This window comes from Plectropomus leopardus, chromosome 1 (assembly GCF_008729295.1).
Source record: "Plectropomus leopardus isolate mb chromosome 1, YSFRI_Pleo_2.0, whole genome shotgun sequence".
NCBI classification, from domain to species: Eukaryota; Metazoa; Chordata; class Actinopteri; order Perciformes; family Serranidae; genus Plectropomus; species Plectropomus leopardus.
In genome coordinates, this window is record NC_056463.1 from 37373165 (window position 1) to 37390337 (window position 17173).

Here is a 17173-nt window from a genome sequence, read left to right on the forward strand (position 1 = left end):
AATAAAAAAAAGAGATGATTTGAGAAAATTGTCGGAAATTGCGGGAGATCTGTTAAAGGTTTCTCTTTCAGCAGGGGTGGGAGCGTATCTTATGACTTAAAAGAGGTATTAAAGGAGAGAGTCAGGCGCCGGGGGAATTCTCCCACGTCGGAGAGCACGCTTTTTAAATTCAACCCCGGTAATAACGCAGATAAATAATAGATAAATAGTATTTAGCTCCCACCTTGAACAACAATTTTTAAAGTAGTTCATGAAAGAGTGACAGCTCTTGGCGAGCGCTTGCACAAACGCACATGCCCACGTGCACGTGCCCACATGTGTAATGTGTATTTTACCTAATTAAATACAACACCAGGTGGGATCCACTGATTGTGTGTGTGTGTGTGTGTGTGTGTGTGTGTGTGAGGACAGAATAAGGGAGATGCAGAGGAAAAGATCAAATGTTTTCAGATGAATTTCTTTAAGTTCATAGTTGTCATTAGTGGTTTCATCCATAACTGATGGTTATTATTTTGAGTTACTGGGGGGGAAAAAAGTGTTTTTGTTTGTTTTTGTTTGTTTTTTTTAACACTGCAGGGGGGGTCTTGCTCCCCTCCTCCCCACCCCGATCATTTTTGCACACTCCCTAAACTTGTTTAATAGTCTGATATTTAAAAGAGGCCTTTTGCTGTCTTACCGTAATGAGTGTTCCAGATAATAATATCCTGTCCTCAAATAAGGGCAGGAATAAATACATATATTTACCTTATAAAAAAAGGAAGCACAGTAGCGAGCCTCACTTTGCGTCTCATGGCAGCTACGCCTCGGAGATGTGGTCGCGGCTGCGCCAGGCGTTTACAGAAGGCTGTGTGTTTAAACGCCTGGAATGCTCATTTGCCTTTTGGGTTCACTTATTTACTTTTGCATAAATGGAGAACAGTAATGTGGTATTAAGGGGCTTCTCAGGGGGAAAGTTGTGTGTTTTTAAAATGCAGCCTTTTTTTTTTTTTTAAATGCTCCCTCAGTTTGCTATATTAAGGCACGCTGATGATTAATGCAGCATAGATGTAATTTCTCTTGATTAAAAAAAATGAATTAGAAAAATAATGCAGACATGAGATGAGCTCAACCTCAACACCCCCACCCCCCCCACCGCACCCCCCCTCTCTAAACACACACACCACACACAAACACCCCCCTCCCCCCCCAACCCCCTCCCTCCTCGCTCAAAGTCATCAGATACAAAATGAGCATCCAGGCTAAAATGAGCAACGAATAATCACAAAATTCCCAATAGCCAAATATAAAATGTAAAATGACTGCCTTGATCAACTAGAGCCCGGTAATCTTTAGCGCCAGCCACAGCTGTACCACCACCACTGTCACTTGAAATAAAAACCTAAACCTTTCAGGGCTTTCGATTGAGTCTTTAATTCAGCCTGATGTGACATTAAAACCCTTTGGTTGACTTCCACTGGCTGTGACAAATGTACCAGCGCTTAATAGAGGTGTGCAGACAGGCCGGCATTTCAGTGACTTTTATCAAACCGAATTTATCAACGCGGGCTCCCAGGATCTGTGGCAGCAGCTTGTTGAGGAGGAAGCCTACAGATACCGTTAAGTACATCATCCCTCCTCTCTGTCTCTCTGTCTCGCTCCTTCTCTCCCCTTCTGCTCGCTGCGTTTTCTCTCTAAGTGTTTTTTTTTCTCCTGTTCTGTCCTGTCATCACTCTGCCTACTGTATATTTATCTCTTTTCACGAAGAATCTACCGGTCCGTGGATGCGGTGCATTGTAGGCTGATAGGAATGTTTTCTGACTGCCGATTGTCAAGTATTTTTAAATTTGACGACTTGGGAGTACAAAAACAAAATCACAGAAGAGACCTACTGTTTGCCTGGGTATAAAAGTCTTCAAGCAGTAACCTACTTGTGCAATCACGGGACACTAAAACTGTCTCAGAAGCTCCACTGAAGATATTAAATTGTTTTACATGTAATAGTGTTATAAAAGACATCAAGATTGTCTGATTTTCAATATCTATGTATCATTCTAACCAGATTTTCTTGTTAATTCACCTATGCTAGTATGATCATTGTCACCAGTTTCTTGCTAAAAATGTGATTTATATTTGCTCCCAGTACAACTGTGAGTGGGAAATCATTGTCTGAAGGAAAATCAACTGGTCTGACCACCAGGAGGTCAGCTGAGGGAGTGTCACAAGTAAAAGGAAAAAAGTAATAAATTCTACAAATTTGATTTGTTTTTATCAGTTGGTCTCAAAATTAGACTGACGTCTTCCAGAAAAGGCAGAAAAGCGGCGCCCCCCCCCCCCCCCTCCAGCTTTTAAGTTATCCAGTAAAAGAAAAGAAAGTGTGTGTGATCATCAAGAGTTAGGTTTGGTTTCAACTTTGGGGGGACACATGTAAAACAGGAGGTTTAGGGGTTCTCCGCCAAAAAATACTGAGCATCAAACATTAAATTTCTAGCATTCTGGTGAATTTTTATGTGCCAATTTGTGCCGTTTCCATATCAACTTCAGGTGGAAATGTCTTCAATTTTGTCCAAATAAAGGTTCTCAGCTATTTTCATGGTTTTTTTTTTGGAGGGGGACAAATGCACATGTTCACACACACACACACACACAAACACACACACACACACACACATGAAACGGGGGGGTTAGGAATCCCCTGCCAAAATATTTTGAGCATCAAACACTTAATTTCCAGCATTCTGGTGAATTTTTATGCACCAAGTTGTGCCTTTTCTGCAGCAACTTAAGGTGGAAAATTATTAAATTTTGTCAAAATAAAAGTACTTTCATGTTTTTTTGGAGGGGGACAAATGCACATGTTCTAAATATTGAGGAGAAGCGTCCCATGTGTCCCCTGCTCTGAAATCTACACCTGTGCAATCACTTAAAGAAGAGACTGTTATGACTTTGAGGTGATTTCTGTCCAATTTCAGAAAGCAAATTTACAAAGTCGGGCACTGAATCACTGCTCGCAGGGTGTGGTAACAAGTAATAGGTAACTTATTGTCATTTTTGGCAAAAAGTCCAGAGTGGCAGATGGTCTAAACGAGAAGTGAGGAAAGACGGAAAGATAAAAAAGAGGAGCTAGATAGGATAAATGAGAGATGAGAAGTGGGAGCGAAAGGATGGAGAGATGACAGAGGCTGCGGCGGAGAGAGACGGAAGAAAAAAGGAGTGAAATGCTGGAGTGAGGAGAGCGATAAGGAGGCTTTTGAAGGGTCCTCTCAGATGCTGGCATTGCTCAGTTCAGCGCCGTCAGAGCCTCTGAGGTACTTGAACCTTGCCTGCCTTTCCTCCACCTCTCTGTAGAGCTGCTGCCCTGCAGCCACCTGTAAACCGCTTTGACACATGATCCACTCCCACGGATTCAGAGTGGAAACACACACACACACACACACAGAGAGAGAGAGAGCGAGAACCACTGCTTGCAGGCAGCTAAAGTGCGCACAAACGCTTTAACGCACCATCAGCGTTTGCTTGTTTTTTAACATTAGCACTCGATTAACAACTGGCTGTCCCACTTTGAATGGAGGGGCACTCACGGCACAGACACGAGAGATACCTAATAGTCTCTCTCACAACACGTTGATTAAAAAATGTAGTTCCTTTTTTTTTTCCCTTCTCTCTCTCTCCCTCTCTCTCACTGTCACTTTTAAGCAATAGATCCTTCAGCGAGACAAGACAAATAACCTGCTATTATCCATTGCCCTCACGTTGGCGTGAAAGTGGCACTAGGAGGATTTTAACCTTCACCTCCTGAAGGCTGAGGGAAACAGGACATGTTGGAATTTAATTAAGCAATTAGATGGATGCTTTGCCATAGCCACAAACAAGTGGCGGGTGGAGAGAACTTTTAAAGCACACACTAAAAACATTTCTGTTCAGATAATTTATAAAAAGCAATGCCATTAAATACACATCTATATCTAAGAAAAAGCAGCACTCAGTCACTATGGTTAAGCTCTAAGCCCCTCACCCCCCTCACAGAAAAAAAAGTGGAGACTAAAAAAAAAAAAAAAAACGGCGGCTCCTGATTAGGCATTGTCAAAATATTTGCGACTGAGGAATTCCACCAGGCGAGCACAGAATCGGCTCCTCTACAAAAGAGCCATCTTCCCTGAGTAACAAGTAGGTGCAATGAGTGTCGACAGAAGAGGAGCTGAAATCCCCCCCGGGCTAGAGAATATCCCGCTATTGTAGTCTTAACCCGCGAGACCTGGCGGGGAATGTACAGCTTTCACAGTCACTTCTCATCCTATTTGTAGCAGTGCCGCTGATGTGCGAGCGCCCGGGCCAGTGCAGGTCACACACACCCACCGCCACAAACACCATCACCATCTTTTTTAAAAAATATATATATCTCTGAATTTCTTTTGTCTTCCTCACACCTCTTTCACACTCTTTTAGCCCAACAAATATTTGAGGGGGCATTCATCTACATCATGTTATTTTCTCTCTCTCTCTTCCCCCACACCCTCACGCCAAAGCACTTTTTTCATCTCTCTTTTTGTATTTTTTGTTCCACGAGGCAAGTTTCATTAAAGATCCAATTATGCAAATCAGGTGCTGGAGAGGCAGTTGAATATGCACTATAATGGTGTACAGTAATCGTTCGACACAATATACGGCATCCGGGGCCAGATTTACGAGCGCAACAGAACTGCAACGCCTCCGTCCTTTGGTGAAAACCTCTTGATCATAATTAAAGGTGCAGGAGTTCTCTCCAGCATCTCCCCCTCCTCCTTTTCTCCCTTCTTTTTCCTCTACTGTTTTTCCTCTCCCTCCGTCTTGTGCGACTTTGCTCATTAGCAGGGGTCCAGGAAAGTTTACAGAGGTCACATCCGAGAGGTGGAGCGGCTAAAGAGCAAGACATGACATGTGGGATGCGGTCGGTGGTGGTGTGTGAAGTGGGTAATAGACGTAACCTGCCTCTCACACACACGCGCGCGCGCGCGCGCACACACACACACACACACACACACACACATAACCTTCCATCTCATCAACACTGGAGGTATTTACCACTGTCTTAGCTGAGCGTGGCTGAATGCTAAGCAGTAGCAATTCTCTGCTTCAGGACCTCTGATTGATGTGTGCTTGCCTGTTTGTGTTAAGCCGTTGTCTGCGGAAATGACACAGCTGAAAACGTGGCACCGTTCGACACATCAAAAAGGGGGGAAACGCTCCTGACATTGCATGACACATCCGCAAATCCCAAATGCTAACGAACTTTGAGGAGAGAAAAAAAAAATGCCGAACTAAAGCCAAACTCAATAATGCCTTAATGCCAAGGGGGGCTCAGCGGGGAAGCCGGGGCAAACAAAGGAGGAATATCACGGGTTGTGAGGATAAGGTGTTTTACATTTTTTCAGGACACATTCCTTGTTGGTGTTGCATGAGCACTACACAGACAGAGAGGGAGCGAGGGCAAGACCAGAGAGCATCGCCGGGACACTGGGCTTCCTCAAGGCTGAAACTGAAAACACACAGTGTGCACTTGTAGACTGCTGCGAACTTGCACACAGACCTGCCTGCACGCACGTTCTCAGGCTCGCAGTCTGGAACTGCAAGACGACTGAGACGGAGAAAAAGATTTGGAGGACAGATCCTCCTTACACCACTTCCGTGCCCACCTCTCCCTCTTAGGCTCTCTCACCATCCACATCTCACCCCATCCTCAACTTCCCCTCCACCCTCCTCCCCCCCGGCTGCCCCAGACAGGCAGACGCTCCTTGTGATGGCACCCCGGCATGAGAGGACTGAGTCAAGCCTATCTGTCAGCGCCTCATCTGCCCCACACTCTTTATTCTTAGATCAAACTGACGTCCGCGATTACCCCAACTCATCCACCCCATTGCTCCTCCATCCCTCCACCCCTTCACCCCGCTCCTTATCAAGCTCTCAGGGCGAAGAGCATACCGGGTGGAAAACACACACTCAGGCTCACGAGTGCAGGGTGAGGCGTAAACCGTACATAAACTTTCATTTACACAATGATTCAATAAAGCTGATCATTCACACAGCGAGAATTTAATTGATGCTATATTCATTTCTGCATAATGGTATCTTCTATATTTCCCATTGCTTTTCATAGCATTCACTAAGTGAGTCATTCCTCGACAGTCAGTTTTGCTTCGTCCTAATTTCCAACAAAAGCAACATGTCCAGTTTAGACTTTTTAATATCAATCGGTCTCCTAAGACTGTAAATTATAGTCACCCGTTTACAAATTCACATGATGAAAAAGGCCTGATAATGAGCAAAGGTCAGTAGCACTAAGATCACTGAACTTTCAGGTCGATTTATCACCACAGCAGAATATAACATAATTGCAGTTGCGTATAAAAGTTTGACATCACACCCTGTGGGCTGCTGGTCCTTCTTACTAACAAAAGCAACATGTCCACATTACACCTTTTTTTAAATATCAATTGGTCACATAGGACTGTAAATTATAACCACCTGTTTACAAAGTCATATCACTAAATAAAAAAAAAAAAAAAAAACAATGACAATGAGCAAAGGTCAGCAGGACTAAGTTGACAAAACTTTCAGGTCCATTTACAGCAAAATATATCATAATTGCTTATAAAAGTTCAACATGACACCCTGTGGGCTGGTGGTGTCAAAAAAAATTTAGCATTTTCTATGACTAAAACAAATGTGATAAAAATCTTTGAGGTTTTTGTGTAATGTGTGTAATCTAGCGTGCGATGTTCCGTGGTCAGGGCAATCTCTTCTCAAGCTCACATCCCAATCTGGATTGCGGAGTGTGTGCTTGTCATATTAGCCTCGCGTCGCACACTGCAAAAACCCAACATCTTCCCCTGTCTCGCTTGAACTCTGGAGATCAAGGTCACGGAGCTACAAGGCTCAACCCAGACTAACGCCTGTGTGTTACAGCCCCTTTAACACCCTCCTTGCCCCCCTGCGGGACACACATACACACACACACACACACACACACTGGAATGCCTTGCACTGTTGCCTGTGAGATCAGAACCAGAATGGAAATGAAGGAGTGACACCAGTCTCACAGCCTTCACCCAGTAGGTAACAGAGAGAAAGAGAGAAAGGAAGAGAGAGGGAGAGATGGGGGGTGCTTTCACAATGACTGCACATATCAATTAATGGCTGGCTGATGAGCAGAGCTGGCCTGATCTGGCCTGCCCACCACCGCCCTGATCCCAGCGGACTGGGAGCCCTGGCCTCGCAGCCTGTACAGCTGGAGCCCTCTCCCCTATAATTACATGAGAAGGGGATCAACTAGCCACAGAGAGGCTGCCTGTCTCACCGTGGACTGCACTGTGTTGCAGGAGCATACATCACTGACTATGTTACAGGATGACTTGAATTATGTGTTGTCCGATTGATTATACACACATATTTCATGTACGGCTAGATTATGTAATTTATGCGACCACTTCACTGTGCGTTTGTGTGTTTTTGCAATGGCACTGCTGCTCATGTGCTATGCGCATTTGTTAAATGAGTGTGTGATTTTTCTTTTTTTTCATATTTAAAAAAAAAAATCTTGATTGTGTACATGTCAACGTGCAAATAATTCACCGGGTGTCGGACTGACAACGCGGCGGCTTCAGTCGAGTGGGTCTACTCCACGGTGAACCGAGTGGCTGACTGACTGACTGACAGCCTGGTGAAAAGAGGACTGATTTGATGCCATCCTTTGCATGCCATGCTCTCTCTCTCTCCGTCTATCCCCCCATCACCACCACCACCACCCCCCTTGTCTCTCTCATCACTCCCTCCACCCTTGTTTTCAGCTGAGAGATGTGTATCGCCGCAGTCAGTCACGGCCCGCGGCCCCCTTAGCAACGCTGACACGGGCACAGGTGGGAAAGCAACTAATGCGAGATCAGCCAATAACTACAGACCGGCTCCCGAGAACACATTTTGAGCTCTGTCGATCAGAAAGTTGCAGCTCGGGAAAAAAAAAGTCAAAAATACTTGTTTTGTAGGTGTGTGGCTTTTTCCTGTCACTCCAAAATCTGATGCGAATTCATCTATTTGACTGCCATGACGTGAGGACAAATACAGCTTGCATATTTTATAAGAATAATTATTTGAATGACAACAATTAATTGGATAATTCATTAGTGATGTGTGATGTTAAAATGCAACCTGACTGGTAGATGAGTGCAAAAAAAATCTAAAGTAGGCCTGATGAATATTAAATAAATTGCAAACCACTGAGGCCTTGACACTAAATTCACTACATAAATTCCTCCAACAGGCCAGTCTGCAAAGCAAGGCCTTCTCTTAAAACACGGCGTCTCTTCCCAAATATTTTCACCCGAGAAGAATGACAACATTTTCAACTTGTAGCAGCACACAGAGAGGTCCAGGAAAAGGGCAAGTAGGTCTGCGAGGCAGCCTGAACTGTCAAGAGGAGCGGGAGGGGGGGGACACTTCTCCATTCGCTATTGCATCTCCAATAAGGGAATGAAAGGAGCTGACAAAAAGGGTTTACGCCCAGACACTATTTCAGACATAATATCCGCCCTGTGCATACCATTAAACAATGACAGCATCTCAACTCGCACAGTACATCTATTTATCCTTGCACAATGAATATGAGGAAGAGGCAACATTTTTTTTTTGGCTTGAGACAACTTTAGGGAAGGTTAGAGAAACAGTGGGAAACAACGAGATGGACATTGTTGAGTATTTTAAGCAGGATGACATGTGTCTTCACAGCCATTGTGCAGAGCTGGTAGCTGTTTGGAAGTGGCTGCAGGTCAGATCACTCAGGGGTCAACTCGACTTCCAAGAAAAGGTCCTCCCCACCCAAGACGCACGGTGAGACAGGGGCTTTAAATGGGATTACAAGGCTCATCCCTGGTGCCACATTTCACTGATAATTCAATACTGTAAGCATCATTTAAGCACAAATTCGGACACGTGAGAGTCGATGAGGGAATTCGACGAAGGATTTTTTTAAGCGCACGGAACGCGCTCAACCTGCAGGATCTTTAGAGATAAAAAATAAACACCGTGTGGTTAATTTTAAAGAAGATAAACTCCTGGGTGCAACAACATGTCATACACACGACCTCTTCCGTCCCCGGGAAAAAAAATATTATTGGCTTATGGGCTCCGTCATTTTATATCTCCACAGTCGGGGATATCCATCCTGTAGCCTTTAAGCGACTCGCTCTAACTTTCTGCCCCCCCCCCCCCCCCCCCCCTTCCCCCCCCCCCCCCCAATTAAATAAAAACATAACTGCACTGTTATTTTCTAATCGTGTTTGGGGAGACATCGGGGGCCCCCGTTGTGATGCACCCGCACACCCGCTGTAAAGATGTGTGTTTACCCCCCTTCGTCTGAAGACCATCGCAACGTCTCCTCAAAGCATAATGCAGGGGCTGCTTATTCATAAGAGAGGTCGATCACTGCACAAAATGGCAGGTCTCACCGGCTCTTCTTCCATCTCACAAGTTTTGACACATGGTGGCAAACGCGCCGGTAAACTTGAATCGCCCTCGCGCACTCTTTCAGCACAAGTGCGGTGGAAAGTTTTAGACTCGTACCGGGAACACGGCTGGACTTTTCGAAAAAGTCTCCATCGCAGATCTGTGTGCGCAATATTGCAAAGCCGTGCGCCCGAACGCTTTTTACGCGTAGTTACTAAGCAAAACATGCAACGGTAAACAAAAACTTATAATACTGTAATATCTGATGGATTAAAATTTGTTTTTTTGTTTTTTACGCGTTGGGTTTCAAGGTGTCGAGCATCGCAGCCCCGTGTCTTCGCCCCAGCTGCTATTTTGTTTTTACGATCGTCACTTGCTCTGGATAATTGCACTGTTATTTTCTAATCATGATTGGGGAGACATCGGGGGCCCCCGTTGTGATGCACCCGCACAAACAACCCCAATCCTCCCCCCATAAAAACTGACTTCCCAGCGAGTAATACACTTCAAACCACCCCCCCAGCAAAAAACCCAAGTCGTGTACTGGAAGCTCCACACACTTCTTCTTACCTTTTAAATTTGGCGAAGCGCCGGCTAACTCCTGCGCGTAAACGATGCGTTGTGAGAGATAGTGTTCATTGAATAATGAGGCATGTCCATATGATTTGACCGGATCATATTCTTGTCGGATGACGGGGGTGTTGAAAAGTGCGCTTCGGACCTGTTAAAGACTGTCCACTCCTCGATCCCCCTGTCCCTACAGCTGCTCCCCGCCGCGCATCCTGAGTTTGTAAAAAAAGAAAATAACGCCTTTATTACTTGTCTCTCCTCTTGCTTTTCTGTCCCTCTCTGTCGCTGTCTGCTAAAGGTAAACGTTTGCATTGATGCCGATCGCCAGGCATCAGCATATTCCCTTCATCTTTCAGCTTGGACTCCCCCTATCTGGTAGGTGAAATGCATTGTACCGTTAAAAAGGCACTCCATTGTAGAAAAGCAGAGCCGACTGACTGGCTGGATACAGCCCGGGTCTTGCGGTATTCGCCGTTGACGGTGTTGGGGATAAAAAGCAGCTGATGCACAGAAGCTCGTTTAAAGAAATAATCCCCTCATCATTACATTTCCTATGGCACGGTGGCGCGAGGGGGAAAAAGCCCCGATTCCCGACCACCTTAGTTTGTTTCTGACCTTGAACTGCCCACAAACACTCTTTTATTTCAAAATTTGCCCTCCTGTACAGAAGCATTCAGCCTCGCCGCCGCTGAGGCACCGCGCGTTCAAAAAACGGACTTGGATAAAGAACCCTTCCGCGGAAAAAGACACCCAGGTCACAAATGAGTCCAAAAAGTAGAATTCCTTACCTTTCAAGTGAACTGTTTCGAGTCTTTTCCCCCTCTTCTCCTCGCCTTAAAAGAACTCCAGGATAAATGAGTGTTGCCTCCTGTGCGTCCTGAGCGTCAGTCACCGCTTAAGAGAAGTAATGAGTGATAAAAATGACGCTCATCTATCTGCACTGTAACCTTGTGGCGTATTTAATGTAAATAAGCCCCGTTGTGTTGCCAATCCCCATGCATACAAACGCAAAACCGCTCCACAGGGACTCGCTTTTGCCTTTTTTCTCCTCTCCTCTCTCTCTCTCAATGTATTGACGATTTATTCTTACTGCCTGGGAGCGCAATAGGGAATGAACATAATTATTTGAAAATATGATATATCAATAATGCGACTGCTCCAATTTGTGAATGAATGCATTGCTACACACCTCCGTGAAGAATTTGAAAAAGCCACTACTCTCTCTAAGAAAGAAATATTTTTAAAGATTTTGGGATATTTCCAGTAGGACCCCCTAAAACTTGAAGTTGGCACAACTTTTTTTTTTTTTTTTTTTTTTTCGACGCGTAAAAAAATAATTAAAAAAAAACACACACACACAAGACAAGAAGACGTCCTGCACAGGCCGAACTCTTGCAACTAAAAATCTCTCTTGCGGAATGGTTTTGATATATTATGCTTCTATAGGGGGGTGGAAGAGACCGAATAATGCAATTATAGATTCAGTGTCCCAGCGTTGACAAAAGACAGGACTTCAATAGAGGCTTTGTTATGGGATTATATAATGATTATGGGGTAATTATGGGAACGGTTTGGTAATAATAAAAAAAAGTATCAAGTGCTCTCTTGCAAGGACAGCTTGTTTTCTATAATGTAAGCGCATGAGTAGAGGAGTGTGATAAGACAGACAGACGGTGCTGCTGACAGCTAGTGGCAGGATGACGGCAGACAGCCCTCGATTATTCAAAATGTCGAACCGAGAGACACATTAATGCCACTGACTGAGATGCTATCAAATGTCCTCAGAACCGGACATGGGCCCACAATGGGATATCTCGGGGTCATATTCATAGCAGACCCCTGTGCGTAACGATCCCCCTCCCCACCCCCCTCCCCAAACACACACACACATACACACCCTAATCATCCTCTCTCCCCTCTCCACGCCGCTTGTGCCATGCTGTATGTGTCAGAGAGAGAGAGAGAGAGAGAGAGAGACACATGTAAATGGTCACTCAGACATGGAGCACATGACACTCCATCTGTGGGTGAACATAATCGAATAGAATTATTATCATTATTATAATCACATTAAGGAGTGTATCGCAGTCTGTTTTGTGAAACTTTTTTTCACCAAAAACTGCTGTTTAGAAACATTTACATTTTTTTGCTCAAAATATTGACCATTTTTTGCACATTTCTTCACAAAATATGTACCTTTTTTTTGCACAAAATTTGTATCCTTTTTGCACTTTTCTTTGTTTTTTACAATTTCTTGCACATGTAATCACTATTGCTATTAAGCTTAATATTATTTGTCTCTTTTTTATTTTCTGTATTTATGAGACATATTAATAATATTGAAGTTTTTTTTAAAGATTTTCACACTGGTGAGTCTGTGTGTGTACGAGTGTGTGTGTGTGTGTGTTCTGTGAGACATTAATAGATAGCCTAAATATCTGCTTTCTTCCCCTTCCCAGACAAAACACGTCCTCCTCTTTAAAAGACACTCCACATTCATTATGCACTATGAAAATCTGATTCTCATGCTTCTCCTTTAAATGGTTATATGGAATTCAGTTTGATGAATTTTTTTTTCTTCCCTTCTTTTTTTTGAGCATTTTCCAAAATAAAATAAAAAAAAAAGTTTCCCTCCCCTTAAAGAAGAAATTAGCATAACCATTCCCCATCAATAATATGGCTATCTCTATGGGAGTGATAGCAGCAAGCAGTAGGGGTGTTCCTTTTGCCGATTCTCCATGGATCAACAGCGCGTCATCAGCTCCTTTTGAACTTGTTATAGCAAGTCAAGTGATTCTTTATCGGCTGACAGGCCTGACAATGCATCGGGGATGGGAAAGCAGGTCAAAAGGAAGTTGCCATATGGACTTAAGCATGCAAATTTCGAACAATACGTGGCACCAAGGGTTGTACTCTCACATGCACACCAACCATATATGTGTAAGTAGCAACGGAGAAGTATCTGCCAGCAGTATTGTACGGGCTGACATGGATCTCACTGGCTTAGATTAATTGTAGGCAGAGTATGAAACTAATTTGAGCTCCATAAGGACGTTAAAGCAAATATAAATGCTTTTTATGAAAATATAATTGATTTTTTGTAATACTTGTGGTTCCTGTTGACTTCTAATTATCACTGATAAGAAGATGAACCCACCTGTATATCCACTAAAGGAATACAAATGATCTTCAGCATCACTTCAACACAAATGAATGGTATTCATTTGTGTTTACAGGCAAGTGTGCAGCTTTATCTGCCAATTAACATGTTCATAAAACTTCATCCAAGTCCTGAAGTCCTTTAGGCTGCTACATAATTGCTAGAAAGCACATTTATGAATTTTTGATTTTATAGAGTAAGCGATGGACATTGTAAAGACAGACAGGAAAAGGTCTGACGCCGCTTAATTTGCAACAGGTGCACGAGCATCACATTCATTTCCCTTAGCCTTAAGTACTGCTTTACTTCTACATTTACATTACGCTAATAAATGAACAGTCCCACGAGGGAGTAAATTAATGTCACACATGTCGATGTTTTTTTAAATATAGGTTTGTATACTGCAGTGTATAAATGCAGTAGTAACTCAAATTTTAACCTACGTGTTGAGCTTTTCAGCATGCTATTAAAGGGGACGTTAGGTATTTTTCAACCTGGACCCCATTTTTCCATGGTTTTATGTCTAAGTGACTAATTGGAGCAACATTTTTAAAAATGTGTCTAGTATTCAGCAACAGCAGCAGCCACAAAATAGGCTGCAATGGGGGCATTTGTGCACTATCAATCGACATCAAATAAAAGTGCTTGTTTTTTGCTGTTGTTGCTGTCCTTTAGTTGCTTTTTTTTACACTGACAGGTTCAGATTGTTATTATGTCTTTCAACATTTTGGAAAGGATCCCTACAGAGGAGACCTTTTTTTTTTTTTTTGGTTTGTTTTTGTTCAACCAGAAACAGCCCCAAAATTGCTGTTGCCAAACCTACCAGACTCCATTCCGATAAACACAAATTTTACTATCATGAGGTACACTACAGTCAAAGTCAACAGAAACAAAATAAAACCCACAAAAAACCTCTCTTTCCGCAATCACCAACTATGGTCTAGTTGAAATAAACACTTAATATATGAAAATGCAACACGTTCTCATCCCATCACACATTACTGCTTTATATGATTGATTGATTGATTGAATTTCATTATTGTGTCATGCATAAACAATATGCCCAGCCCAAAGGGGCTTACAAGAAACCATTAAGAAAACAAAAAGAACAGAAACCAAAAGCAGACGCTTGATAAAACTAACATTAACAAAATAAACCATCCTGATGTTTCTTACAGGCTTTAGAGACAAAAGTGGCTAACTTATAGACATTGAAAGTAAACAACCATTCCATCCTATTAGGGGACTTCAGTGTCTACATATTACGCTCTAGGAATCCCTCTGCCTCTGTTGTTGACATTCTGGTACGAAAACAATTAAGCTACAAAAGCAAATGGTTATGTTTAGGCAACAAGGTCACATGGCAACCAACACCTGGACGCCAAGAAATGCATATGCTGACATATGTGTTAGCTCTATACACGTTAAAACTACTATTTATTTAAATGGGTGGTACTGGTATGTTTGGCACTGATTTTTGGAGGCTGTTTCTGGTTAAACAAAAAAAATCGTACTCTATCAAAAAGGTCTGTCTCTGTAGGGATCCTTTCCATAATTGTTTCAGACACTTATAATAATAGTATAAACCTGTCAATGGCAAAAAAGAAACACTTTCAGAGGACGTATATTAACGGTGTACAATTGCCCCAAGTGGTTACATTGCAGCCTGTTTTGCTGATACAGGCTCTAGCTCTCTCTATCAATACTGGACCAGTAAAAAAATTACTCTTTCCATTAGTCACTTGGGCACAAAAACATGAGGAAATAGGGTTCCATTTAAAAAAAAAATACTGAAGTTATCCTTTAAGTCTAATTCAAAATAAATGGGATTGTGTAAGCAGGCAGGGAAGTTAATATATCAAAAAGAGAGGGAGAGAGATTTAGTGCCGTACTGCGTATCTGCTCAAGTGCACGGCCTGTGTTTGTGTGTGTGTGCGTGTGTGTTTGTGCTGAAGGGATGGGAGGCAGAGAGGGAGTGTTGGCCGCCAGTCCTGGGAGGGTCATCACTGCCTTATTACTGCCATGTTAGTGACTAGCAGCTGAAGATGGCTCTGCTCCCTGCCCCTCTGCTTGGGAGTCATCCAAGACAGCGTGCTCCAAAAACAGACCGGCCACTGTTCACTTCTCAGATAGATTAAGATGTTATTCCACTGCTCTGGCCATCTCTATCTGACTCTCTGTGTCTCTTTCTCTCCTCACCAGACCCAGATTTACAACACGCCCGCCTGTTCCTCAGCGCCTCCGGAGGCCTTATTGCTAATTTCTGACTATTAGCGAGTAGACGAAACAATCTAAGAGCACGGGTGCAACATGATAGCGAGGTTTTCATGCTGTTGTCTGTAACGGTTTAGAGGGAACTACCAAATGATGTAGCGTGTGCATGTGGCAAGTTGGTGTGTGCCTGTGTGTTTGTGTCTGTATGACTGCATGCATCTTTAAAGCCAGATATTATGCCCAGTTTATATTTAAATGCAAACACAGCGGAGACTTTGGCTTCCCCCAGAGGAAAAGAAATGCTTTTCTTTACTTCAAATTGAGTTTCTCAAAGTCTAATTTGTAGCAACCCTTTGATGAACAAATGTTTTCAGACTATCCTGCTTTAATGAAAAGGGAGTGAGTGCAATTTTAAACAATCCCAAGCTCTGAACCCTCTGTGACTGTAAACTTTAAAAATTAAACTTTAGAATTTGTATCAATTACACTTTCAAGTTCTGACAGGGCCTTAAATAAGAGCCAGGAGCGCTGGCGATGGAAAACGTTTACCACATCAGATTCATTTCCACTGCAGACGTCTCCTCTGTTGGTGACATCAATCCCTCATGTGAGGCATTTAGGTTTTCAACAAATACACACTAAATACACACTACTGTCTCAGGCTCTCCCTTGATGACTAGGGTCAATGAGTGTGCATGTTTGTCAGCTCCGATCGTTAATGAAACGCTCACACAAATACGGCACAGGCAAATATTTACAGCACGGCCTGGAGATTTCGTCACAGACAAATCTGTGATTCTTCAGGAAGCACTGTATTTCTTTATTTGCCTGGACAGAGCGTATACTCAAGATCAAACTTGTCTGGGCTTGATGAATGTGAGGGACACAGGAAGTATACTGCATTTGACTTATAAGCAGTGTGATTTTAATTTAAATCATATGAATCAACATCTGCCCAGAGCAGAAATAAAATAATTCTAAACGAAAACATCTGACTCTAATTGATTAAGAACAATGATCAGCATAGTAGGTCTAGAATATTCTTGTTCGGATACTGATTCAAATTATTTTTTATCCATGGCTAAGGGAAAAGGAACTGCTGTGTGTTCATTGCATCCGTGTGTCTGTATATCTTTACATAGAAATAAGAAAATACCTTCAGAGCAGAAGTCAGTGTGACCAAGTAACCTTCTGCATTTATCAAAGATCACTGGGTGTTTATTCTTCAGAGGATCTGATGCATAACTTTACAAATCCTATGTAATAGCACATGGAACGTAAATAATGGGGCAAATTGTTACCTATATATTTGTGTGTGGTTTCTTTGTGTCCCTGAAAAGTAAAACCAATCACTGCCAGATGTCCATGAACATTTTTTTTTGATGATGGACTCCCTCCTTAGTTAGAGCCACAAATTGACAAATAGGACAGCATACAAAACCCGAATCTCGAAGCCCGTCGGCTATAGTTTAGCCTCTGGGGGCAACAGTCAATATCTCAACAGGGTTCCCACAGTCATGGAAAATGTGGAAAAGTCATGATATTTCACAATCTCATTTTCCAGGTCTGGAAAAGTCATGGAATTTGTATCATTGAAAGTTTGAGGAATGTCATGGAATTTTGCTGTGTATAATGAAATTAATTGTTGCAGTAAACTTCCGGAGATAAACCTCCAGGTAATGTGACATAACCGGAAATTATTTTTTTTGACAGTTAACTGTTGACATAATGTAGCTCTAATATGCATTGATGAGGGCTGCGCAATATAGCCTTTCAGCA

General features: G+C 42.8%; 1 long non-coding RNA gene across 2 annotated transcripts in view; it reads right to left on the bottom strand.

Annotated features, from left to right (window-relative positions):
- Positions 1-10906, bottom strand: part of LOC121942387 — a 54831-nt gene extending 43925 nt beyond the window's left edge. The window contains exon 1 of one of the 2 annotated variants that reach the window (XR_006105804.1): positions 10809-10906. This is a non-coding gene — a long non-coding RNA (uncharacterized LOC121942387). Of the gene's footprint in view, positions 1-10020; positions 10323-10808 lie in introns of those variants that run through there. The other variant, XR_006105803.1, reaches the window with a different exon arrangement.
- Between the last annotated feature and the right edge of the window lie 6267 nt (positions 10907-17173).